General features: G+C 39.7%; 1 long non-coding RNA gene across 11 annotated transcripts in view; it reads left to right on the plus strand.

Annotated features, from left to right (window-relative positions):
* Positions 1-20597, plus strand: part of LOC110151430 (uncharacterized) — a 660579-nt gene that overhangs the window by 340008 nt on the left and 299974 nt on the right. For 10 of the 11 annotated variants that reach the window (XR_011483657.1, XR_011483652.1, XR_011483659.1 and 7 more), the window contains one exon: positions 5030-5129. The exons of the other annotated variant lie outside the window; for it this stretch is intronic. This is a non-coding gene — a long non-coding RNA (uncharacterized lncRNA). The remainder of the gene's footprint in view (positions 1-5029; positions 5130-20597) is intronic. 11 annotated transcript variants of the gene reach the window in all.

Consider the following 20597-nt stretch of genomic DNA (forward strand, 5'->3'; position numbering starts at 1 on the left):
AAGGACTTATCATCACTTTATACTATGCAGCAAAATAAACAAATACATACACCAAAAAAGCAAGCAAAAACCCTAGAAAACCCCAGATGACCACTAACTGGTGAATAGATAAATTCTGATGTGTATATGTAATATGTGCATGCACTCACACACAAATACACACACAATGAAATGCCATTCATTAATAAAGATAGACCATATTGTGTAATTTTCATTATATAAATTTCCAAAAAAAGAAAGCCGTCTAAAATAAACCTTTGGAACTTGACAGCAAATCAGAAGACAAGGATGACAGTGGTATGCATGTTGCTTAAAAGAGCTAGCATATGAAAGCAACCCAGATGTCCATCGGTAGATGAATGGATAAGAAAGTTGTGGTACATATGCACAATGGAATATTACACAGCTAATAAAAAGAACACATTTGAGTCAGTCCTAATGAGATGGATGAAGTTGGAGCCTATTGTACAGCGTGAAGTAAATCAGAAAGAAAAACACCAATACAGTATATTAATGCATATATATTCTTGCCTAGAGAATCCCATAGACAGAGGAGCCTGGTGGGCTGCTGTCCATAGAGTCGCACAGAGTTGGACACTACTGAAGTGACTTAGCATTCATGCATGCATTGGAGAAGGAAATGGCAACCCACTCCAGTATTCTTGCCTGGAGAATCCCAAGGACAGAGGAGCCTAGTGGGCTGCTGTCTATGGGGTCGCACAGAGACAGACAACTGAAGCGGCTTAGCAGCATGGAATTTAGAAAGATGGCAATGACAACACTATATGTCAGACGGCAAATGAGACACAGATATAAAGAACAGTCTTTTGGACTCTGTGGGAGAAGGCAAGGGTGGGATGATTTGAGAGAATAGCATTGAAACATGTATATTACCATATGTGGAATAGATCACCAGTCCAAGTTCAATGCATGAAACAGGGCACTCAAAGCTGGCGCAGTGGACGACCCAGAGGGATGGGATGGGGAGAGAGGTGGGGGGGAGGGTTAGAGCCCAGGGGACTCATGTGCACCCATGGCTGATTCATGTCAATGTATGGCAGAAACCACCACAACATGGTGAAGTAATTAGCCTCGAATTAAAATAAATAATTAAAAAAAAGAAAGTGGTATGCATGTTAAGTGAGCATGTATACCCTTGGGATAATGGAATTATTCTGTGATTTAATTGTGATAGTTTCTGAAGAATTTGAATGTTAAAATCCTATCAAATGGATAAACTTCAAATGGTTTTATTGTTTTTTAGTCACCTCATTAATGTTGATTAGAAAATGGGAACAATGACAGCTAACTATAAAAGCCACACAGATTCAATGATTTCATGTAGATGTCTTTTAAATAAATTAATTTGACTACACATTATTGGGCTTCCCAGGTGGCACTAGTGGTAAAGAACTTGCCTGCCCGTGCAAGAGACATAAGAGATGTGGGTTCCATCCCTGAATCAGGAAGATTCCCCCTGGAGGAGGGCATGGCAACCCACTCCAGTATTCTTGCCTGGAGAATCCCATGGACAGAGGAGCCTGACAGGCTATAGTCCATAGGTCAGAAAGAGTTGGACAGAGCTGAAGTGACTGAGCATGCATGCACTGACACATTATTAATAAGAGAAGTTTTACTGTCTCTGAACTTGAAAACAAACTAGAATGTACAAGCCAATGAAACTAAGTGAATATAAATTGTTAACATATCCACAAAAATAGAACTGTTTCAAGTGATTTTTGAAAGACTAGTGACTGTATTCTTTGTGAAATGTATTATTTTTATTTTTTACTTAGTTATTTTAATTAAGTTATTGATATATAACATTGTATTAGTTTCAGATATACAGCAATATAATTGGATAATTGGATATTTGCATGTATTGTGAAATGATCACTGCAATAAGACTAGTTAATATCCATCATCACACGGAGTTACAGTTTTTTTTTCTTGTGGTGATAACTTTTAGGATTTACTCTGTAAGCAATTTTCAAATATGTGATATAGTATAATAAATTCTGGTCACCTTGCTATACCTTACATCCCCATGACTTACTTATAACTGGAATTTTGTATCTTTTGGTCATCTTAACCAGTTTTTTAATCTACCTGGTCTGTATCTGTGAACTTGTTTTTTTTTTTTTAATTTGTTTTCTGCTTCCATGTACAAGTGAGATCATGATAACTGACTTATTTCACTTAGCACAGTGCCCTCCAAGTCCACCCATGTTTTCTCAAATGGCAAAATTTCTTTTCTTTTATTGCTGAATAGGATTCCATTGTGTGATATATATATATATATATATATATATATATATCTCACATCTTCCTTATCCAGTTATCAAAGAATGTAGGTTGCATCCACATCTTGGCTACTATAAATAAAGATGCACTGAACATGGGGGTGTGTGTATCTTTTTGATTTAGTGCTTCTGTGAGATATATGTCAAAACAGGGACACAATTTTCAACAGCACAGAATAATTTTGTTTTTAGGAATTACATTTGTTTTGCCATCTTGAAACCATAATATTTAAATTACAGGCTAAAGTAAGTAAACAGTTATGCAATTATAATTGGAAACAAATGGATTTCCAATGCAAGACAAAAGTACAATTATAAAATTTAAGAAAATTTTAAGTAAATCTTTTAGGGCTTAATTTGAATTGGATGTCTCAGTATTAACTCATAACTTTTAAAAGATGATTTTGTTATCGTTACGTTGGAAAAGCTTGGAGGTGCTAACTTCTCAGGGCCAATGATCATTCCTAGCATTTCTATTTTGTTTCCTAGTAGCATGTCTGATTCAAGGAATTTAGTTTCTTTGGAGAAATGACTGATTTCACCTCTGGTGCAGAGAATGCTCTGGTGTTCCTGGGATATCATAGATGTACTTTCCAGTCCAGATGTACTGGAAAGCTGAGAATATTTAAAGACAAATGTGGTCATTAAAAAAGATATGGAGCCAGTTTAAGATGCTCCTATAGTCCACAGTTGATTTAACTCAAGTAACAGTAAGAATAAGTTTAATTAATTGTGTACTGTAGCATTATTAATATATAAAATAAGTCCATAGTCATTCTCAAAGAAGAAAAATCCAAAGTAAAGCCAAATAGTGACAGCAATTTAAAAATAGTTTTTAAAATTATTATTTTATATTGGAATAATTAGTTCCACATGCAAGTATCTATTCTGTTTTAGAGTTTTAAATAAAGAGTTACTTATTCTGCCTCTCTCTGTCAGCTTCATGTCAGGGTGATTGAATGAAAGCTCTATTTCTTCCTTTTTTTTCTTTTATTTAATAGATGGCTTCTTGAATAATACAAATAAAACCAAAGAGAAACAAAACAGACAGATGACATTTTGAATTACCTAGTGAAATGTTAAGTCCATCAGGGAGCGTCACCTAAATCATTTTATCAGTGAGTAATTGATAAGTAATCATGTGTGCGTGCTGTGTTGTGGGCTTCCCTAGTAACTCAGGGGTACTGTCTCTGTGTACTCTGCCAGTAGCACGTCAGGAAACGTCATTCTTCAAAGGCAAGATCAGGCTGTCACTACCTTAACCTGGAAGGTTTGGGGCTGGGGGAGATCCAGATGTTATGTTCCTTTTGACATTATGTAATAGGAAAGTGAAATTGCTCAGTCTTATCTGACTCTTTGTGACCCCATGGACTCTAGTCTTCCAAGTGTCTCCATCCATGGGATTTTCCAATCAAACATACCGGGGCAGGTTGCCATTCCCTTCTCCAGGGAATCTTCCTGACCCAGGGATCGAACCCAGGTCTCCCGCACTGCAGGCAGACTCTTTACCGTCTGAACCGCCAGGGAAGCCCATGTAATAAGAAGAGCGCAGCGTTACCAGTCAAATGCTTTTCCCAAAAATGTCTAACTTAAATCCAGTCTGGGCTTTACCCCTTACCTGTGGTTTATATGAAATACAGGAGAAAGAACAAGTTAAATGCCAGCATCACACACACACACCCACGCACCCACCCAATCCAGAACCTGCCCAGTATCTTTAACTAATTAATACAATATGGGGGGCAAAGAGGAAGAATGGGGTGGCAGGATCCTTATAAGATTAAACATGATATAACCTGCTGTAAAGATTGAACCTTATTTGAACAAAGCAGTTATAAAAGACTTTTGAGGACAACTAGGGCTTCGTGGTGGCTCAGATGGTAAAGAATCCACCTGTAATTCAGGAGACTTGGGTTCTGTCCCTGGTTTGGGAATGTCCCCTGGAGAGGAGAATGGCAACCCACTCCAGTATTCTTGCTTGGAGAATCCCAGGGACAGAGGAGCCTAGCGGCTACAGTGCATGGAGTCGCAAAGAGTCGGATGTAAATGAGTGACTACATGTTTTCTTCTTCTTAGATTAATATGGTGCAGGAATTTGACATTTAGAAGATATCTCTTGTGTTCAGTATCTTTATAGTGTTGTGTTAGGTAAGAAAATGCCCTTGTTTTTCCAAGATTACTGAAGTATTTGAAAAATGAAGTATGTTTATAAATTACTTTAAAATATTTAGTCAGAAACATTTTGGAAGCATGTGTGGTAAATGCTTTCTATACTTTGCTGAACCTTGAAAATTTTCTTAATAAAAATTTGTAAAAAGCCATTTATAATTTTCCATGGTCACCGTATCCAATTACTTCACCCTATCACCTCATTATCTCCATGGCATTAACCAAAATTGTCCTATATTTTATTTTCTGAGGATTCTGACTTCCCCCCACTCCCACCCCCACCACCAGAATGTTCATTAGGTTGGGATTGGGGGCCTCTTTGTTACTACTAACCAATATAGTTCTGAGAAGGGTGCCTGAGACACAGCAGGGCAGATTTTTTTTTAAGTCAATAAAATAGAACACATTATGAATGGATAGTTAATTTTGAGGAAGATTAGGAAATAAGAAGAGTGAGATATAAGAATTCAGCTGTAGCAATTAGGCAGTGAGATACCCCCTAAAGACTTTACAGGGGGGCAGTGATGTAACCCAAATTATATGATTTCTGCACACAGACTGTTTGTGATCCTTGTGGATTCCTGTGCTTCGCAGAGGAAGCAGGGCAGGAGGGCAGCAGGTCTCCTTGAATTCCCACCAAGGTTTCATGACTTACAGGTAAAATTTTATGGGACGGCTTAGAGTGGTGTAATGATTCCTGTACCTATAACCTGTGTTATATAACCAATACCTATAACCATGTTAAATTGAAAGAGACTTCTGAATTTTTCATAAAAAGTTGATGCAAGAAACTGATTTCATCCCAACTTAACCCAAGTAGAGTTTCTGATTATTGACATTATTGACATTTAATAATAGTCCCTTGAGACACACTGTTAATTTTCTACAGTTGTAACGTGTCATATTTCATATCTCCCCAAAGATACCTTCTGTTCTCTTTCAATGTTTCTTGAGAGCATCTGTAACTAATTAGTTCTGCTTTGTTCTTTTGATTCCTCCTCACACAATGAAGAATAGTATAAAAATGTGTTGTTTTAATGTCCCAGCTAACAAACTTTTCTAATTGTGTTTTATACATATAAATACCACAAATTCTGTAAAATCAGTGAGTTAAAGGATTACTGGGTCATTCATATAATGGTCAATGGATAACGGTTCCTCCTAGCTCTAGTATTCTGTATTTCTAGACCCACTTTCTTTAGGACACATATCCTAGTTAATTATATCAGACCATACAAGCTGGCACTTGTGTTATACATGGTCCAATCATGATAACTTCTGGGCCGTTGGCCTTGAGAAGCATGGACAGCAAGCAGGAACTTTTCAAATTGTACTGAGAGTTCAGCCTAGTAAATTAATTATTGAAGAGTCACTACCAAATGCTGTTGACATGTGTGCAGTTTGACAGGCTTCTGTAACATCTAGTCCTTTCAGGAAAGTAATTCTGTAAGGAAATTGCTTGCATAGAGGTTGTGGGACTCAGCTGGGTGACAGACATGTCATGACAATCAATATGGGGACAAAAAAATAAAATGTTAATGAAAGATAGATTTGTTCATGCACAGGATTGGTATTTTTTTTTTGTAAATGCTATTTTACTTCCATCAAGCACTTTCCAGCCAAAAGCTGGGTATGAGCTCACTGAAACTAAACTCAAGGTGACATTTCTCATTTCAGTTATTTCCTAAAGTGTCTCCCTCCTCTTTTTTCCCCACCTCTTGTCGAGAACTGCAGGCAACATAATGAAATACTCTGTCAACTACAGAGTCTAGGATCTGGAGAGGCAGGAAAGAATTTTGTTGAGTTTTCTGAATATAGAATCCATCCTACTTTGAAAGTCAGTGTGAGGCTTTGAGGAGGATCTTGACCTCAGAAAAAGCCATTATCAAGATAATTTAAAAGAAGTCCAAAATTTCATTTAGCAAATTAGCTGCTGGTGAATGGACATTTTCAAGTTAAGAATCATAGGAATAATTATCATAATATCTAATGCTTACTGATACTTCGCTAACTATTGTTAAAGAACACAATTTCTGAAGAATTGGTGCCCATTTGTAATCAATCATGTTTATAGATCTAATACACTTTTTATTTTTTAATGCTTCTTTTGCATAATATGAAAATAGCCATAAAAATTCATAAGAGGGCAATAAGAATAATTACTTGGTGCTTCTCCAACTGGTAACAACCTGTTGAACTGTTTCTGAATTGGCCATTTTGACTGAGTCGAACAATTAATAAGAACTATCTTGAAGAGCTGTCTAAGGGAATTAAGCTGGTCACGTTCATTGAAGCAGATAGATGGCACTTCTCTTCAGAAACATGAAATACTTGCCACTTATTGCCACTTTGATCTATTTCCCAGAGACTCTTAACATTCTGATTTTTATCTTGGTTTTAAATGGATGAGAACTGCTCATTTTGTTGTGGAATGTGCCAAACAGAATCCATTATTCATAGTCTTTAACAACTAAAGATGGCATATTTGATTAATAAGAATAAATACAGCTTTGGACTTTTCATGGTATTTTGTTAACCTCAGTCTGAGCTCACAAAAACTCAGATGAGTGACCAGGAGGTGTGAGAGTAGACAGTATTCCAATGGAAAGTTTCTCTGGGGACTCAGGTTCTAGGTGGTGGCCTGGGATAAGAGGAGTGAGAGATTAGGAGAGAATTTTCCCTCCTTTCCTGCCTTACCTCTCTTTCTCTCATTGCTCTTTCCTCCTCTTGGGTAGACAGAATAATGACCCATCAAAATTTCCACATTCTAGCCCCAGACCTATGGATAAATTACCTTATGTGGCAAAAGGGATGTAGCAGGTGCAATTAAATTAAGGTTGTTGGAATGCTGTAGAGTTTCCTGGATCATCCAGATAGGCCTAGTGTAATCCCAAAGCTCTTTATAAGTGGGTCCAAGTTGGGGGAGAGGTTGAAGTGATACCATCGCTGGAGGGAGGCCCCAAGTCAAGGAATGAGGGCAACTTCTAGAGGCTGGTAGAAGCAAGGACAGATTCTCCCCTGGAGTCTCCAGAAGGAACCAGGCCCTGCCACCATCTTGATTTTAGCTGTGGAAGACTGGTGTTTAGGCTTCTGACTTCCAGCTCATGCCATGTGTGATACATGCGAGGGGCCCGAGAGATGGGGCACAGACAGAAAGCATTCACTGCTTATGCAGTTGCTTCGAAGGGTATAAGCAGGGGTCAGAGGAAGTGGAGACTGAATTACCAGGCTGGTTTGTGAAGGTCTTATGCAGGAGGTGACATACACATGGAGATGCCAAGACTGGAAAGCGGCTCCATGCAGAGGAGCTGTGCATGGGTTGGGGTGAGTAGGGGGTGGTGACCATCTGTCTGGATGGAAGGGCCAGCAGGAGGCAGGGAAGAGTAGGAAAAGGTGGTCCAGGCTGCTTTCTAAGAATACGACTTGTCCAACCATAATCATCCTTTTAACCTCTTCCAGTAAAACAAACAAACAAAAAAGCAACTCTCATACACAAGGTTTAGAGCTCTCCTCTAAAATTTAGCTTAAGCTGCCAAAATTCTTGTTCTTCAAGAAATGGAGGTCTGAACTTGGCTTGGTTCCAAGTTCTGTTCTGTGTTGGGTAACACTACTGTCTGATGATATAAAGGGCTGAGAACCACAGAGGGCTGCCCGGGCTGGCTTGGCCTTAAACCCAGTAGTTAGAGTATAACTGCTGTGCATAGCCTCTTATTTCATGTTGGCTGCATAATTAGAGCCTCAGTGGATGATGCAGGTGCTTATTTTCTGTCCTCTTTCCACCTGTATATTTTAACTCTCATTTGTATGTGAAGCCTGGAATAACAACACAGTTTCCAGAGGTTTTACCTTCTCTTGATAAAAGTCTTTGTCCCAATTATGGTACCAGGGAAGGGTACTGAGACCATGTCTTACCCTGTTCTCTCTCTCTGCTCTTAACCCCAGGCTTTGCTAATAGAAAGTTGAAGATAGAGGGAGAATCTTAGATAATCCAAATCACTGAATGCTCCCCTTTGTCTCGTCCAGGTCTCTATGGCCAGTGGGTACTTTTTGACTTCATTAACCTGGAAAATAGCCTTTTAAAAAAAAATGCTGTTTTTGAGGTTTTGGCTTATAATTACAACAGATAGTGAGGCAATGCATTCATAGTAATAGGAAGAACTGGGATAACACTTGAGAGTGAATAAGATAAAATAATGAGTAATCGCTTTGTTTCTCGTATCACTACAATCTTAAAATTATCCTCTGATTTTTTGATTGTCTGTCTCACCACCTATTTACTCCTTGACTTGTCCTGTTTATTCTACCTGCTTTCTGAAAGGTCCCTGATAACCCTCCTGGTAATTAAATTCAGTAACTTTCTGTTCCTCACTATTTTTCATGTGGACATCACTTCCTTCTTAAAATATATTTCACCAGTAGCATCTCTGATATTTTGTTGCTTTTTTTTTTTTTTTTGCTTATTTTTCTGGATTTCCTTCTTCCTTTCTAAATATTCCTCCTTTGGCTCTTATTTTACCCTTAAATTCAAGGATTCTATTAATACTGAGATCTTCTCTTGATAACAGTTTCTTTTTTTTTTTTTTAATACTTTTGACCTGACTATGTCATATAACTGCCATTTCTTTGTGTACTTTCTTCTCTCTAAAGCTAAACTCTGTTGAGCTGAGTTTCTAGTTGCCTGTAATAGACATTTGCATCCAGCTGTCCTTCTGGTACCTGTTAGTGTGTTGCAAAAACTCTCGGTAGATACAGCCTCTAAACCATGCTCTTCCATGACTCAGGCATTTAAATTCCCGTGTGTACATCAAGAGTGTCACATACCTTAAGTTCCAGGACTCCGAACAGTGGTCAGAGTCCTAGACCAGTGTTATATGAGCCTAGTAGGTCAGAGTCCGGTGACCTAGTAGTTCTGTCACTGCAAGCTGCTAATACAACAGTCCTCTCTAGATTGATTTCTGGCAGGAGTTATATACAGTGTGAGTCACATAGAGACATATATTTGTTACAACACTGTGTCCACTCACAATGGATACATCACTGTACTTTGAAAAGAAGGGTCAACCCCATCATGTCCATCCTTACTGGAGTGTGTCTTATTCATTCCCTTCCCTGCCTTCCCTTCCTCTGCTACTGCTGGCCAAAGGCTATCTAAGAAGACATGCAAGAAGTCATGAAGGCTTCCCCTACCTTTTCTTGCCTTGTCGCTTGCAAATGAAGGTCATTGGAATTTGCAGAAAATGGAACACAGTAACTTGGACTTTGTAGACATGGTCAGATGAGGATTGTGGGGGTCAACCATCCAGTGGGCCTGCAGCTATGCACTCCTTCTGACAAGCTGGCCTTTTTCTTTCCCAGGCTCTCAGTATGTTCTTTATTTTTGCCAATGGAATCACTGACCATCCAGTTACCCAAACTTTGTACTCTGGAGCTGCTTTTGCTTCTGATTAGGATGCTATTGAAATACTAGAGCCACACGGTAATAAGGATCTGTCTAAACAGCACTGAAGTCATGCTGTGGAAATGGAGAGGGAGGGACAAGTACAGAAAAGAAATTAAGTGATGAATTTAATGAGACTTGAGAGTTCATTATGAAGCCAGGGTGAAAGAGAAGGTGGAGTCAGATGGCAATAATAGTTAACATCCATGGAACCCTTACTTATGTCTTGGGCGTCATTCCAAGTTCTACACATATCATCTCCATTAAGCAGTTGTAAATAGGTTAATGTTGAAGTTTGACCTGAACCAGCTGGCAGTATAAGTCAATGCCACCCCAAAGAAAATCCATGGACCAGTGTAGGTCCACAAACTGTTGCTATTGAACCATGTTGCCCTGAGCATAAAAACTAAAAGTAAGGATTAGAAACTTTGATTACAAGATGATAGAATGACTTTATGTAATAGTACAATCCTGATTTATGTGTTTTGTGCCTTTCCTATGTCATGCAATTCATTTTTTTTTTTAATTTAGGAAGGGATCATCTAGAGGGTGTCTTGAGCCTTAATCACCACCACCCCCCCCCCCCCACTAAATTCATTGTTTTGTTTGTTTACTCTAAGTAGTAGTTACTACTCTTAGTAATACTGTTGATTGGGTCTCATCTAAATAGTTTTTTTCTTTAACCCTTTTTTCATTGGTACCAAATGGTCCCACAGTTTTTAAGATAAATAATCCAAACAGGTTTTATGGACACTCATAGTTGAGCTGGGTAAATGGGGAGAAAATATTGGAAGTTGGTTCAGTTTGTCTTTGAGGACAGGCTTAGTCTGGTCTATCCAGAACTGGGGAAGAGGGTGTTTTTTGTAAAGGTGGTGTGGGGTGTCTTATTACCACATTTGAGTCTGTTCATCTGAATTCAGTACAATTGAGTTCCTGCATGAGGATGCAAGTCCTGTTCCCTGAGGACCTATAGATCTAACTCTTCTTGACTTTGTCCCGGATCAGCTGGAAGGGGCCAGGATGACATTTATGAGAAAGAAGAGAGCCTTGGAGATGAAACTCATGGTCTGTTTGATGATAGCAGATACTTTCTGTTGAGCACTTGGTGTATGTGGGCTTGTGTCCATAGATGGAATTAGCTACATAATCCCCAACTCTCTCTCACTGGCCTTGAGCCTGAATAGCAACTGTGAGCATCCCTCTCTCAGTTTCCTCTGGCTGTCTTTAATTATTTACATGATTTGCCTGGCCCCTGTAATGTCTAATATTTTTATAAGTTTTCTTTTAGAAACAAAGTTTGTATCTTAAAAACAAAAACAAACAAAGACAAAAACAGTGCTACTTCTTAACACAAAATTTGATCCAGCAGGGGGTATAGAGAGCTAACTTTCGGATCTCAACTCAGTCATGCACTAGCTGTGGCTGAGAGGCAGCTGGTCTCTCTTGCTGATGGCCTCTGCCAAAGATGGTGTGTTCCTGCTGGGAAGTGGTTATCCAGCCAGACATTATTACATTTTTTAGTTCCTCTGCATCTAGGTGGAACCATGTGATTTGTGCCAAGAAATAAAATGTGAGAGGCAATGATGCGTGTCACATCCCGACCTAAGAAGTTTCTAAGAATAGGGTATGCTTTCTTCACACTTTGTTACCTCTGTGATGCTCTCCTCAGCCATGTGTTGAAGGCTTTTGTTTCCTAAGATGCTCTTAACCTGGATTCCTGAGTAATTGCATGAAAATGAGCCTCCCTACCATGATGGGGCTTGCCTGACCCGAAGTATTTGAATTGGACTTTAATTGGAGGAAGAAATGCCCTTTTAATAAGTGGGTCACTGAGATTTTAGGACAGCCTGATACAGCTGTTAGCCTCTTGACTAAGATATCGGCTGTGTGACCTTGGGTGGGTTACTTTGCATTTTCATGCCTCAGTTTCCGAGAAAAGTATAGTCTGCCTCATAGAGCTGTGAGATTTAAATGGGGGTTATTTGTATAAAAGAGCATCTGCCTGCCACATTTTAGGCATTCAGGAAATCTTGGCTGTTGTCCTTTGCTTCATGTTTATTTCATTAATGGAGCCAAGACTGGTCTTTGTGGAAATGGGACTCAGCCTATTTCATCGTCAGATATGGTCAGACCACAGAGCCAATGCAGTGAAATGTAATATCTCCCTCCTCAAATCCAAGTAACAGTAGAAAATCCACCAGAAAAGTAGGAAATTTTATTGATTGTATTTTAATTTGCTACAATTAGTTAAATAATTGAATCAGACTTTCTTGAAATGGTTATCAGCTCAGTTGGATCCAGCTCTTTGTGACTCCATAGACTGTAGCCTGCCAGGCTCCTCTGTCCATGGGATTTTCCAGGTAAGAATGCTGGAGTGGCTTTCCATGCCCTTCTCCAGAGAATCTTCTCAACCCAGGAATGGAACCCACGTCTCCCATACTGCAAGCAGGTTTTTTTTCACTCTCTGAACCATTAGGGAAGCCCAGGATAACTGAATAAGACTTCCTTGAAAAAGCTGTCCTGTCCGTTTCTTATTTTCTTGGGCTGAGCCTATCAGCCATCAAACGGATGGCTAATGAGGAAAAATATGTCAAATTCCACTGAAAACAGACACATCATATTATTCTTTTCACTGTTGAGCAGGCACAGTGCCGTGGTGGGGAGTAGCCTTCGATTGCGTTGACCATCTCTGGCATCTGACCCTCCTGTGACTGCATTTATGTGGCACAGAACCTCAGTACAGAAAATTTCCCATGGTGCAGCTTATCTAAGTGGCTAGGGCTCCTAGCTTCTGGGTCTCTTCACATTCCACCCTGCCCCCTCCTCTGTAGCCTCTTTGGTCCCCTCCGTGTTAGCTAGGTAGAGCCAGGAAGAAGCACTTGGGGAAGCATAGCCTGGCTGTTGTGATGGTGAAGACACAGGAAGAGGAGAGAGGAGGAAGTCTGGAGCCGCCAAACCCAGGAAACGCCAGCCATTTATAGCAATCTGTCCTATAGGGCAACGTGTAGCAGTTTCTCCCTGTTGATGCTGCATGAGAACTGTGATCATTTCCGCTCAGACCCACCCAACCCCCCTTTGCCTGACTCACTCTTGCTTTTTTCTCTGTTAAGTTGATTGGAGTCCATATGCCTTCTTCATTGAATATAGTTCTTGTCTTGACTTAATTTAGTTAAAAAATCAACTCTGGCTTTACTTAAACTCACATGAAACCCACAAGTGGCTGCCCCCCAAATCCATGAAGTATTTTTTAATTAAAGGACCACTGGGAGACCTGGGCCCTTCCTCAGGTCCCTTCCATCCACATGCTGATTTCTCCCCACATTCAGAAGGCAGCTCTGGAAGGAGCCTGTCAGCTTGGGGAAGGAAGCCAAGCAGATAATCAGGAAATCAAGTATTCCCCGGGAATGGGTATTTGGAGTGCAGCAAGTTCAATTTGCCAGATAATTTGCTTCCCACACTCAGCTTTACCTACAGCACAATGAAACACATTTCAATCTAAAATTGCCTCCTAACTCCAATCAGCATTAATTTAATAATACATATTCAACAGATATAAACACTTCCAATGACTGGAAAATGAGTACAGACCCACATGTGTTTATGCTGATATTGGAGTTGAAATACAATTCCTTTCAGTGACAGCAATGGAAATGTTTCTCTGCTTTTCTCCCCCTTCCCAAAGGTGAAAATGCAATTTGCAAATTGCCGAGGGATTTACTTACTGGCGGGGTTGAGAGCCCTGGGATGCTTAGTTTTTCTGTTTGTTCACTAGGACTTTCTCTGCTGGACCTCACTGTGGTCCAATGACTTTCTTCTCTAGTTAGAAAGCAGTTCTGCCTCTTTTAGTTGGTCTCAGGAGGCTCAGCTTGATCATCAGTGGTGATTTTATTTTCTTCTTTGTTGAAGAAGATGAGAAACTGAGAAAGTATTAGCATATTCTTGCCACCTTAGGCAAGGGGGCTATGCAAAAGCCTTTAGAACCAAGAGGACCTCCAGAAATGGGGAAACTCCAAGGAGTCCTGCCTAAAAGTTACACTGCCTTCCACCCCCACAGGCCTCAGGACACCCCCAAGTGGAGCTTCCACTCCGGGAAAAATGTCAAAGACTTAAAACTCCCCAGCAACTCAGATGGCTTTTTGTTGTTGTTAAAGAGTTTAACAGTTGTAAAAATAATGAAAAAAAAAATGAGGCTTTAATACAAAAGCAAATGGTAATGATTGCAGCAGCAGGAGTTTTATACCTTTAACTCTTGTCAGTCTCATTTTCACACGTTAAACATGTGACCTTGATACACGTATAACGTGAACATGTGACAGTTTTACTTAACTCGTTCCTAAGGACATAGATGAGATGTTCAAGCTGATTATAAGAATAGTTGAGAAATTGGACATCTATATGAACTTAGAAATGTTAGCATGAGTTTGCCAGGTTTGAAACAAAAGCTGAGCACCTAGGTTGGAAGCAACCTAGATGCCCATCAGCAGACGAATGGATGAGGAAGCTGTGGTACATATACACCATGGAATATTACTCAGCCATTAAAAAGAATTCATTTGAATCAGTTCTAATGAGATGGATGAAACTGGAGCCCATTATACAGAGCGAAGTAAGCCAGAAAGATAAAGACCATTACAGTATACTAACACATATATATGGAATTTAGAAAGATGGTAACATAACCCTATATGCAAAACAGAAAAAGAGACTCAGATGTATAGAACAGACTTGTGGACTCTGGGAGAAGGCGAGGGTGGGATGTTTCAAGAGAACAGCATCGAAACATGTATATTATCTAGGGTGAAACATCACCAGCCCAGGTTGGGTGCATGAGACAAGTGCTCGGGCCTAGTGCACTGGGAAGACCCAGAGGGATCGGGTGGAGAGGGAGGTGGGAGGGGGGACTTGGATGGGGAATACATGTAAATCCATGGCTAATTCATTTCAATGTATGACAAAAACCACTGCAATGATGTAAAGTAATTAGCCTCCAACTAATAAAAATAAATGGAAAAAAAAAAAAAGAAACAAAAGCTGATTAGTGTATATAGAATAATAAAAACCTTAATGTATGGGGATATCTTTTGTACTGGGCATAAATTAACAAGTTAACACATAACTTTACAGTGTCTTGAGCTCCAATCAGATAGTAAACAGTTGTGTCAAACACAAGGACAGTCTTCCAGAGAGCTAAATAATTCCTTGCAAGCTTGTTAAGAGTGCCTTGGGGTGTCAGTGATGCAAAATGCCACTGTTTCCTGTGCCTGCTCTCATTGCCAACTGTTGGGTAATGATCAAAGTGGATTCCCAAGCGTTGGTCCATAGTTGCAATAGAACTTTGTAATCACTGTCTACATTTCTCTGGCTACCTCTCATGCCAGAAGCTCCCCCTCCCCCACATCACTGCATGTCCCCAGGTCTCTGGACTTGAAGGCTGCATGGACTTTTCTTCCACCACTCCTCTCAGAGTCTTTTCTCTTCCCTCTTCCAACCTGCTGGTTCTTTCCATTTCCAATGTCAGTCTCACTAGATCTTCAGGCCTTTATGATTTTTTCTATCACAGACATCAGTCTTGTCTTTAAAGTTACAAATGATCTTGGTGAACAAAATTCCATGGCAAAGACAGACAGATGGGTTAGGCCTAAAAGGCAAAGACTGAATTTTCCTTGGAGAAGGAAAGAGTCAGGAAGAAAATAAGAATCCTCAAGCATTAGAGGTCGTTACTCCTGCCACTGACACAGTTCCCATCCAGCAGCAGGTCTCAGAGATTCATGGCTCTGGAGATGTGACAAGGATTTGACTTTTTTGGGCCATTGGACCCACTGTGGCAGCACCAATGTTTTCCCTTTTCCCGTCTACCAGACATGCACCTTCTTGATCAATCCTTGAACTTAAAACTGCTTTGAAAAGTCCCAGTTCTCAGTCAGAAACTTGGTTAGATGCATTGTTTTTTTCTTTTCCCATCCTTTGTTTTTGTGGACATATAATTATTATTAACTATTTTGCCTATTTATACAGGCACATCCTTCCATTGCAATACCAGGTTCTGATCAGTTAAGGAAAAAAAAAATATGAAGCTGACATTTCGTTGGGTTTCTCATAGGATCTAAGATGGAATGTGTTTGCTGGGTGTAAATAATTAAAGACATTTCCCCGCCTTCAGTTGGAATCAGTAAGTGCAGAATTTGTTTACTTTTAAGATAGATCAGAGACATGGAAAGTGTGTGGGGCTCTAGGTTGGAAGTCCTGAGCTGTCCTCTGAGGATTCTTTCAGGTTTCTGTACACCTTGGGTGAGTTCTGCAGACCCAGAGTGGGGAAGTCATCCTTAGCCTTGAACCTTGAGTCATGCCAGGAGCTGGTGCTGGGAGGGGTGTGTGTGTGTATGTGAGGGGTGAGGGTTGATGGAGGATTGGGGCGGCATGAAAACTTATCTTCTATTTCTTAGTACATGGCTTGTTTGACTAGTTGCACCTTAAACCTAGAATAGTACAATCGAGAGTCATCCTAAACATTATTTCTGTGCAATGCCTGAAGGATATAGTAGTGTTCATCACAGAGAAAGCTGCCTTTTTACAGATTTGCAAAGGTTCCTGGAGTGGGCTATGAATGTTCCCTCTTAGCATGTGAACACTCGCTTCATTGTGGACAAGCTGCTGGAGGGAACTAGCCCACGCCCCTCCCCATGAATTCTGAGAGCCCCTCCCCCATGAGTAGGGGGGTTGGGAAGAGGCCCATGGACTCATTTCAAGAGTCCCAGAGGGTCCTGGACTAGATGCTTATTTCCGTCTTTTATCAAGAGCTCTGACACTTGAGATTCCCAGCTTCCATACTGGATTCATTTCCCTTTAGAGAAGCTGTGAGCAGAGGATGTTAATGTGCTCACAGGATCACCCACAGTCTTTGTAACCCACATTTGCTGTCCTACGTAGCACTCACCACATGTGACCTCTGGGTGCAGGTCTTACAAGCCAGGAGGCTTCTCCCTTTGAGTGCACTTTCATATATTTCATCAGAGGGCCTAGTTCATCCCCCCAGGTGGTGGTTCCTAGCTCTTGCTGAGCTCAGGGACTTGCAGCTCACATCTGGACTCTATAACATTAGCCTCAGCCACCTCTGCCCTGTGTTTCCTGCTTTTTGATCACTTCTTTCATCCTGGAGATCCTGAGTTATGGCTCTTGACTAAATTTTGGCACACATAGCATGAGGTAGCCTGCCATTTCTCTTATATGGGGTATGGCATGCCCATATCCTGTATATGGAATGCATAAGCTTTTAGAATTTGTACAGATGGGCTTGTTACGCCTTAGGAATTCTATCATTTCTGAGATTTCTCATGAGAAGTAAGTGCAAGCTGCCATGCAGAGCAATGCTTCTCAAATGATCTGTGATGAAGGACCAGTGTTGTGTTTAAAATTTCTAAGCCATTGCAGATGAGGCTAACTAAAATATATTGTAATTTTTGTTTATAATAAAAATTAATGAAATTAAAAACATACAAAATATGAGTTCCCTTTTTCAACTCAAGATATGGTTGATGTAAAATATTACAGAATTTACTGATGTACAACATAGAGCTTCACCGTTTTTAAAGGTTATACTCCATTTATAGTTATTATAATATAATGACTATATTCCCTGTGTTGTACAATATATCCTTGTAGCTTATTTGTTTTATACCTAGCAGTTCACACCTCTTAATTCCCTACCCCTCTCATGCCCTTCCCCCTCCCTCTACACACTAGTAACCACTAGTTGTTCTCTGTATCAGTGATTTGGTTTCCTTTTTGTTACATTCACTGGTTTGTTTTATTTTTTAAGATTCCACATATAAATGATATCATGCAGTATTTGCCTTTGTCTACCTGATGTATTTCAGTTAACATGGATAATGCCCTCAGTTCAGTTTAGTTCAGTCACTCAGTGGTGTCCAACTCTTTGCAACCCCATGAACCGCAGCACACCAGGCCTCCCTGTCTATCACCAACTCCCGGAGTCCACCCAAACTCATGTCCATCAAGTCAGTGATGCCATCCAGCCATCTGATCCTCTGTCGTCCGCTTCTCCTCCTGCCCCCTATCCCTCCCAGCATCAGGGTCCTTTCCAATGAGGCAACTCTTCGCATGAGGTGGCCAAAGTATTGGAGTTTCAGCTTCAGCATCAGTCCTTCCAATTAACACCCAGGACTGATCTCCTTTAGGATGGACTGGTTGGATCTCCTTGCAGTCCAAGGGACTCTCAAGAGTCTTCTCCAACATTACAGTTCAAAGCATCAATTCTTCAGCACTCAGCTTTCTTTATAGCCCATCCATAAATGACTACGGGAAAAACCATAACCTTAACTAGACAGACCTTTTTTGACAAAGTAATGTCTCTGCTTTTTAATATGCTGTCTATGTTAGTCATAACTTTCCTTCTAAGGAGTAAGGGTCTTTTAATTTCATGGCTGCAATCACCATCTGCAGTGATTTTGGAGCCCAGAAAAATAAAGTCAGTCCTATTAATAGCATAATACCCTCCGAGTCCATCCATGTTGTTGCAAATGGCAAAATTTTATTCTTTTCTAATGGCTGAGTAAATAGGGGCTTCCCAGGTGACTCAGTGGTAAAGAATCTACCTGCTAGGCATGAGACGTGGATTTGATCCCTGGGTTGGGAAGATCCTCTAAAGAAGGAAATGGCAACCCAGTCCAATATTCTTGCCTGGAGAATCCCATGGATAGAGGAGCCTGATGGGCTACAGTCCATGGGGTTCCAAAGTCGCATACGACTGAGCAGCTGACACTTCTGCACATAATGCATCTTCTTTATCTGTTCATTGGTTGATGAACACTAGGGCTTCCGTATCTTAGCAATTGTAAATAATGCTGTGATGAGCATCGGGGTACATGTATCTTTTAAAATTTTATTAATTTTTAATTTGAAGATACTTGCTTTAAATATTGTGTTGCTTTCTTCCCTACATCAGTATGAGTCAGCCGTAGATATGTGTATGTCCCCTCCCTGTTGAACCTGCATCCCACCTCTCTAGTTGGTTATAGAGCCCCAGGTTGAGTTAGGGGTATGTGTATCTTTTTGAATTAGTGTTTTCATTTGGGGGGATATATACCCAGGAATTGCTGGAACATATGGTAGGTATTTCTATTTTTAGATTTTTGAGAAACCTTCATACTGCTTTCCACAGTAGCTGCACCAATTTATTGTACATTTCCACCAGCAGTATATGAGAGTTTCCTTTTCTGCACATTCTCATCAGCACTTGTTATTTGTGGTCTTTTAGATGATAGCTATTCTGACAGGTATGAGATGATATCTCATTGTAGTTTTAGTTTGCATATCTATGATGTTGAACAACTTTTCATGTTCCTATTGACTGTATTTTCTATGGAAAACAAAAAAAATGTCTGTTCAGTTCTCCTGCACATTTTTTAATTGGATTTTTTTTTAAGAAACATTGAGTTCTATATATTTTGGATATTAATTCCTTATATTGGTCATATTATTAGTGTTTATTTTCTCCCATTCAGTAGGTTGTCTTTTTCTTTTGAGGATGGTTTCATTTGCTGTGCAAAAGCTTTTAAGTCTAATCAGTTTACTTTTGTTTATTTTTACTTTTGTTTCCTTTGCTTTAGTAGACAAAATGTACTATAGTGATTTATATCAAAGAGTGTTTTGCCTATGTTTTCTTCTAGGAGTTTTGTGTTTTCTGGTTTTACATTTAGGTCTTTAATCCATTTTGAGTTTTTTTCTGTATATGGTGTGATAAAATGTTCTAATTTTATTCTTTTACATGTCACTGAACAGTTTTCCCAGCACTACTTACTAAAGAGACTGCTTTTTATTTTTCAATTTTATATTCTTGCCTTTTTGTTCATAGATTAATTGACCATAAGTATGTGGATATATTTCTGGGTTCTCTATTCTTTTCCACTGATCTTTGTGTCTGTTTTTGTACCAGTATCTTAATGTTTTGATTACTGTTGTTGTTCAGTTGCTAAGTTGTGTCTGACTTTTTGCAATCCCATGGACAGTACCCTTCCTGGCTCCTCTGTCCATGGGGTTCTCCAGGCAAGAATACTGGGGTGGGTTGCCATTTCCTTCCCAAGGGATCTTCCCAGACCAAGGATGGAACCCATATCTGCATTGGTAGGTGGATTCCTTACCCCTGAGCCATCTGGGAAACCCTTTGATTACTGAAGCTTTGCCAGATAGTCTAAAGTTAAGGAGCTTGATTTCTCCAGCTCTGTTCTTTCTCAAGGTTGTTTTGGCTATTTGTGGTCTTTGGTGGTTCCATACACATTTTAAAATTATTTGTTTTAGTTCTGTGAAGAATGCCCTTGATATTTTGGTAGGGATTGCATTGAATCTGTAGATTGACTTGGATAGCACTCATTTTAGCAGTATAAATTCTTTGAATCCTAGAACATAGTATATCTTTATATCTTTTTGTTTCATCTTCAGCCTCTTTCATCAGTTTCTTATAGTTTTCTGAGTACATGTCTTTTATCTCTGTAGGTTGGTTTATTCATAGGTATTTTATTCTTTTTGATGCAGTAGTAAATGGGAATTTCTCATTCTGATAATTTGTTATTAGTGTATAAAAGTGCAAAGTTTCTGTCTATTAGTTTTGTATCCTGCAGCTTTACTGAATTTTTTGAGAATCTGTCCATTTCTTCTGGGTTGTCCATTTTATT

This window comes from Odocoileus virginianus, chromosome 26 (genome assembly GCF_023699985.2).
Source record: "Odocoileus virginianus isolate 20LAN1187 ecotype Illinois chromosome 26, Ovbor_1.2, whole genome shotgun sequence".
NCBI classification, from domain to species: domain Eukaryota; kingdom Metazoa; phylum Chordata; class Mammalia; order Artiodactyla; family Cervidae; genus Odocoileus; species Odocoileus virginianus.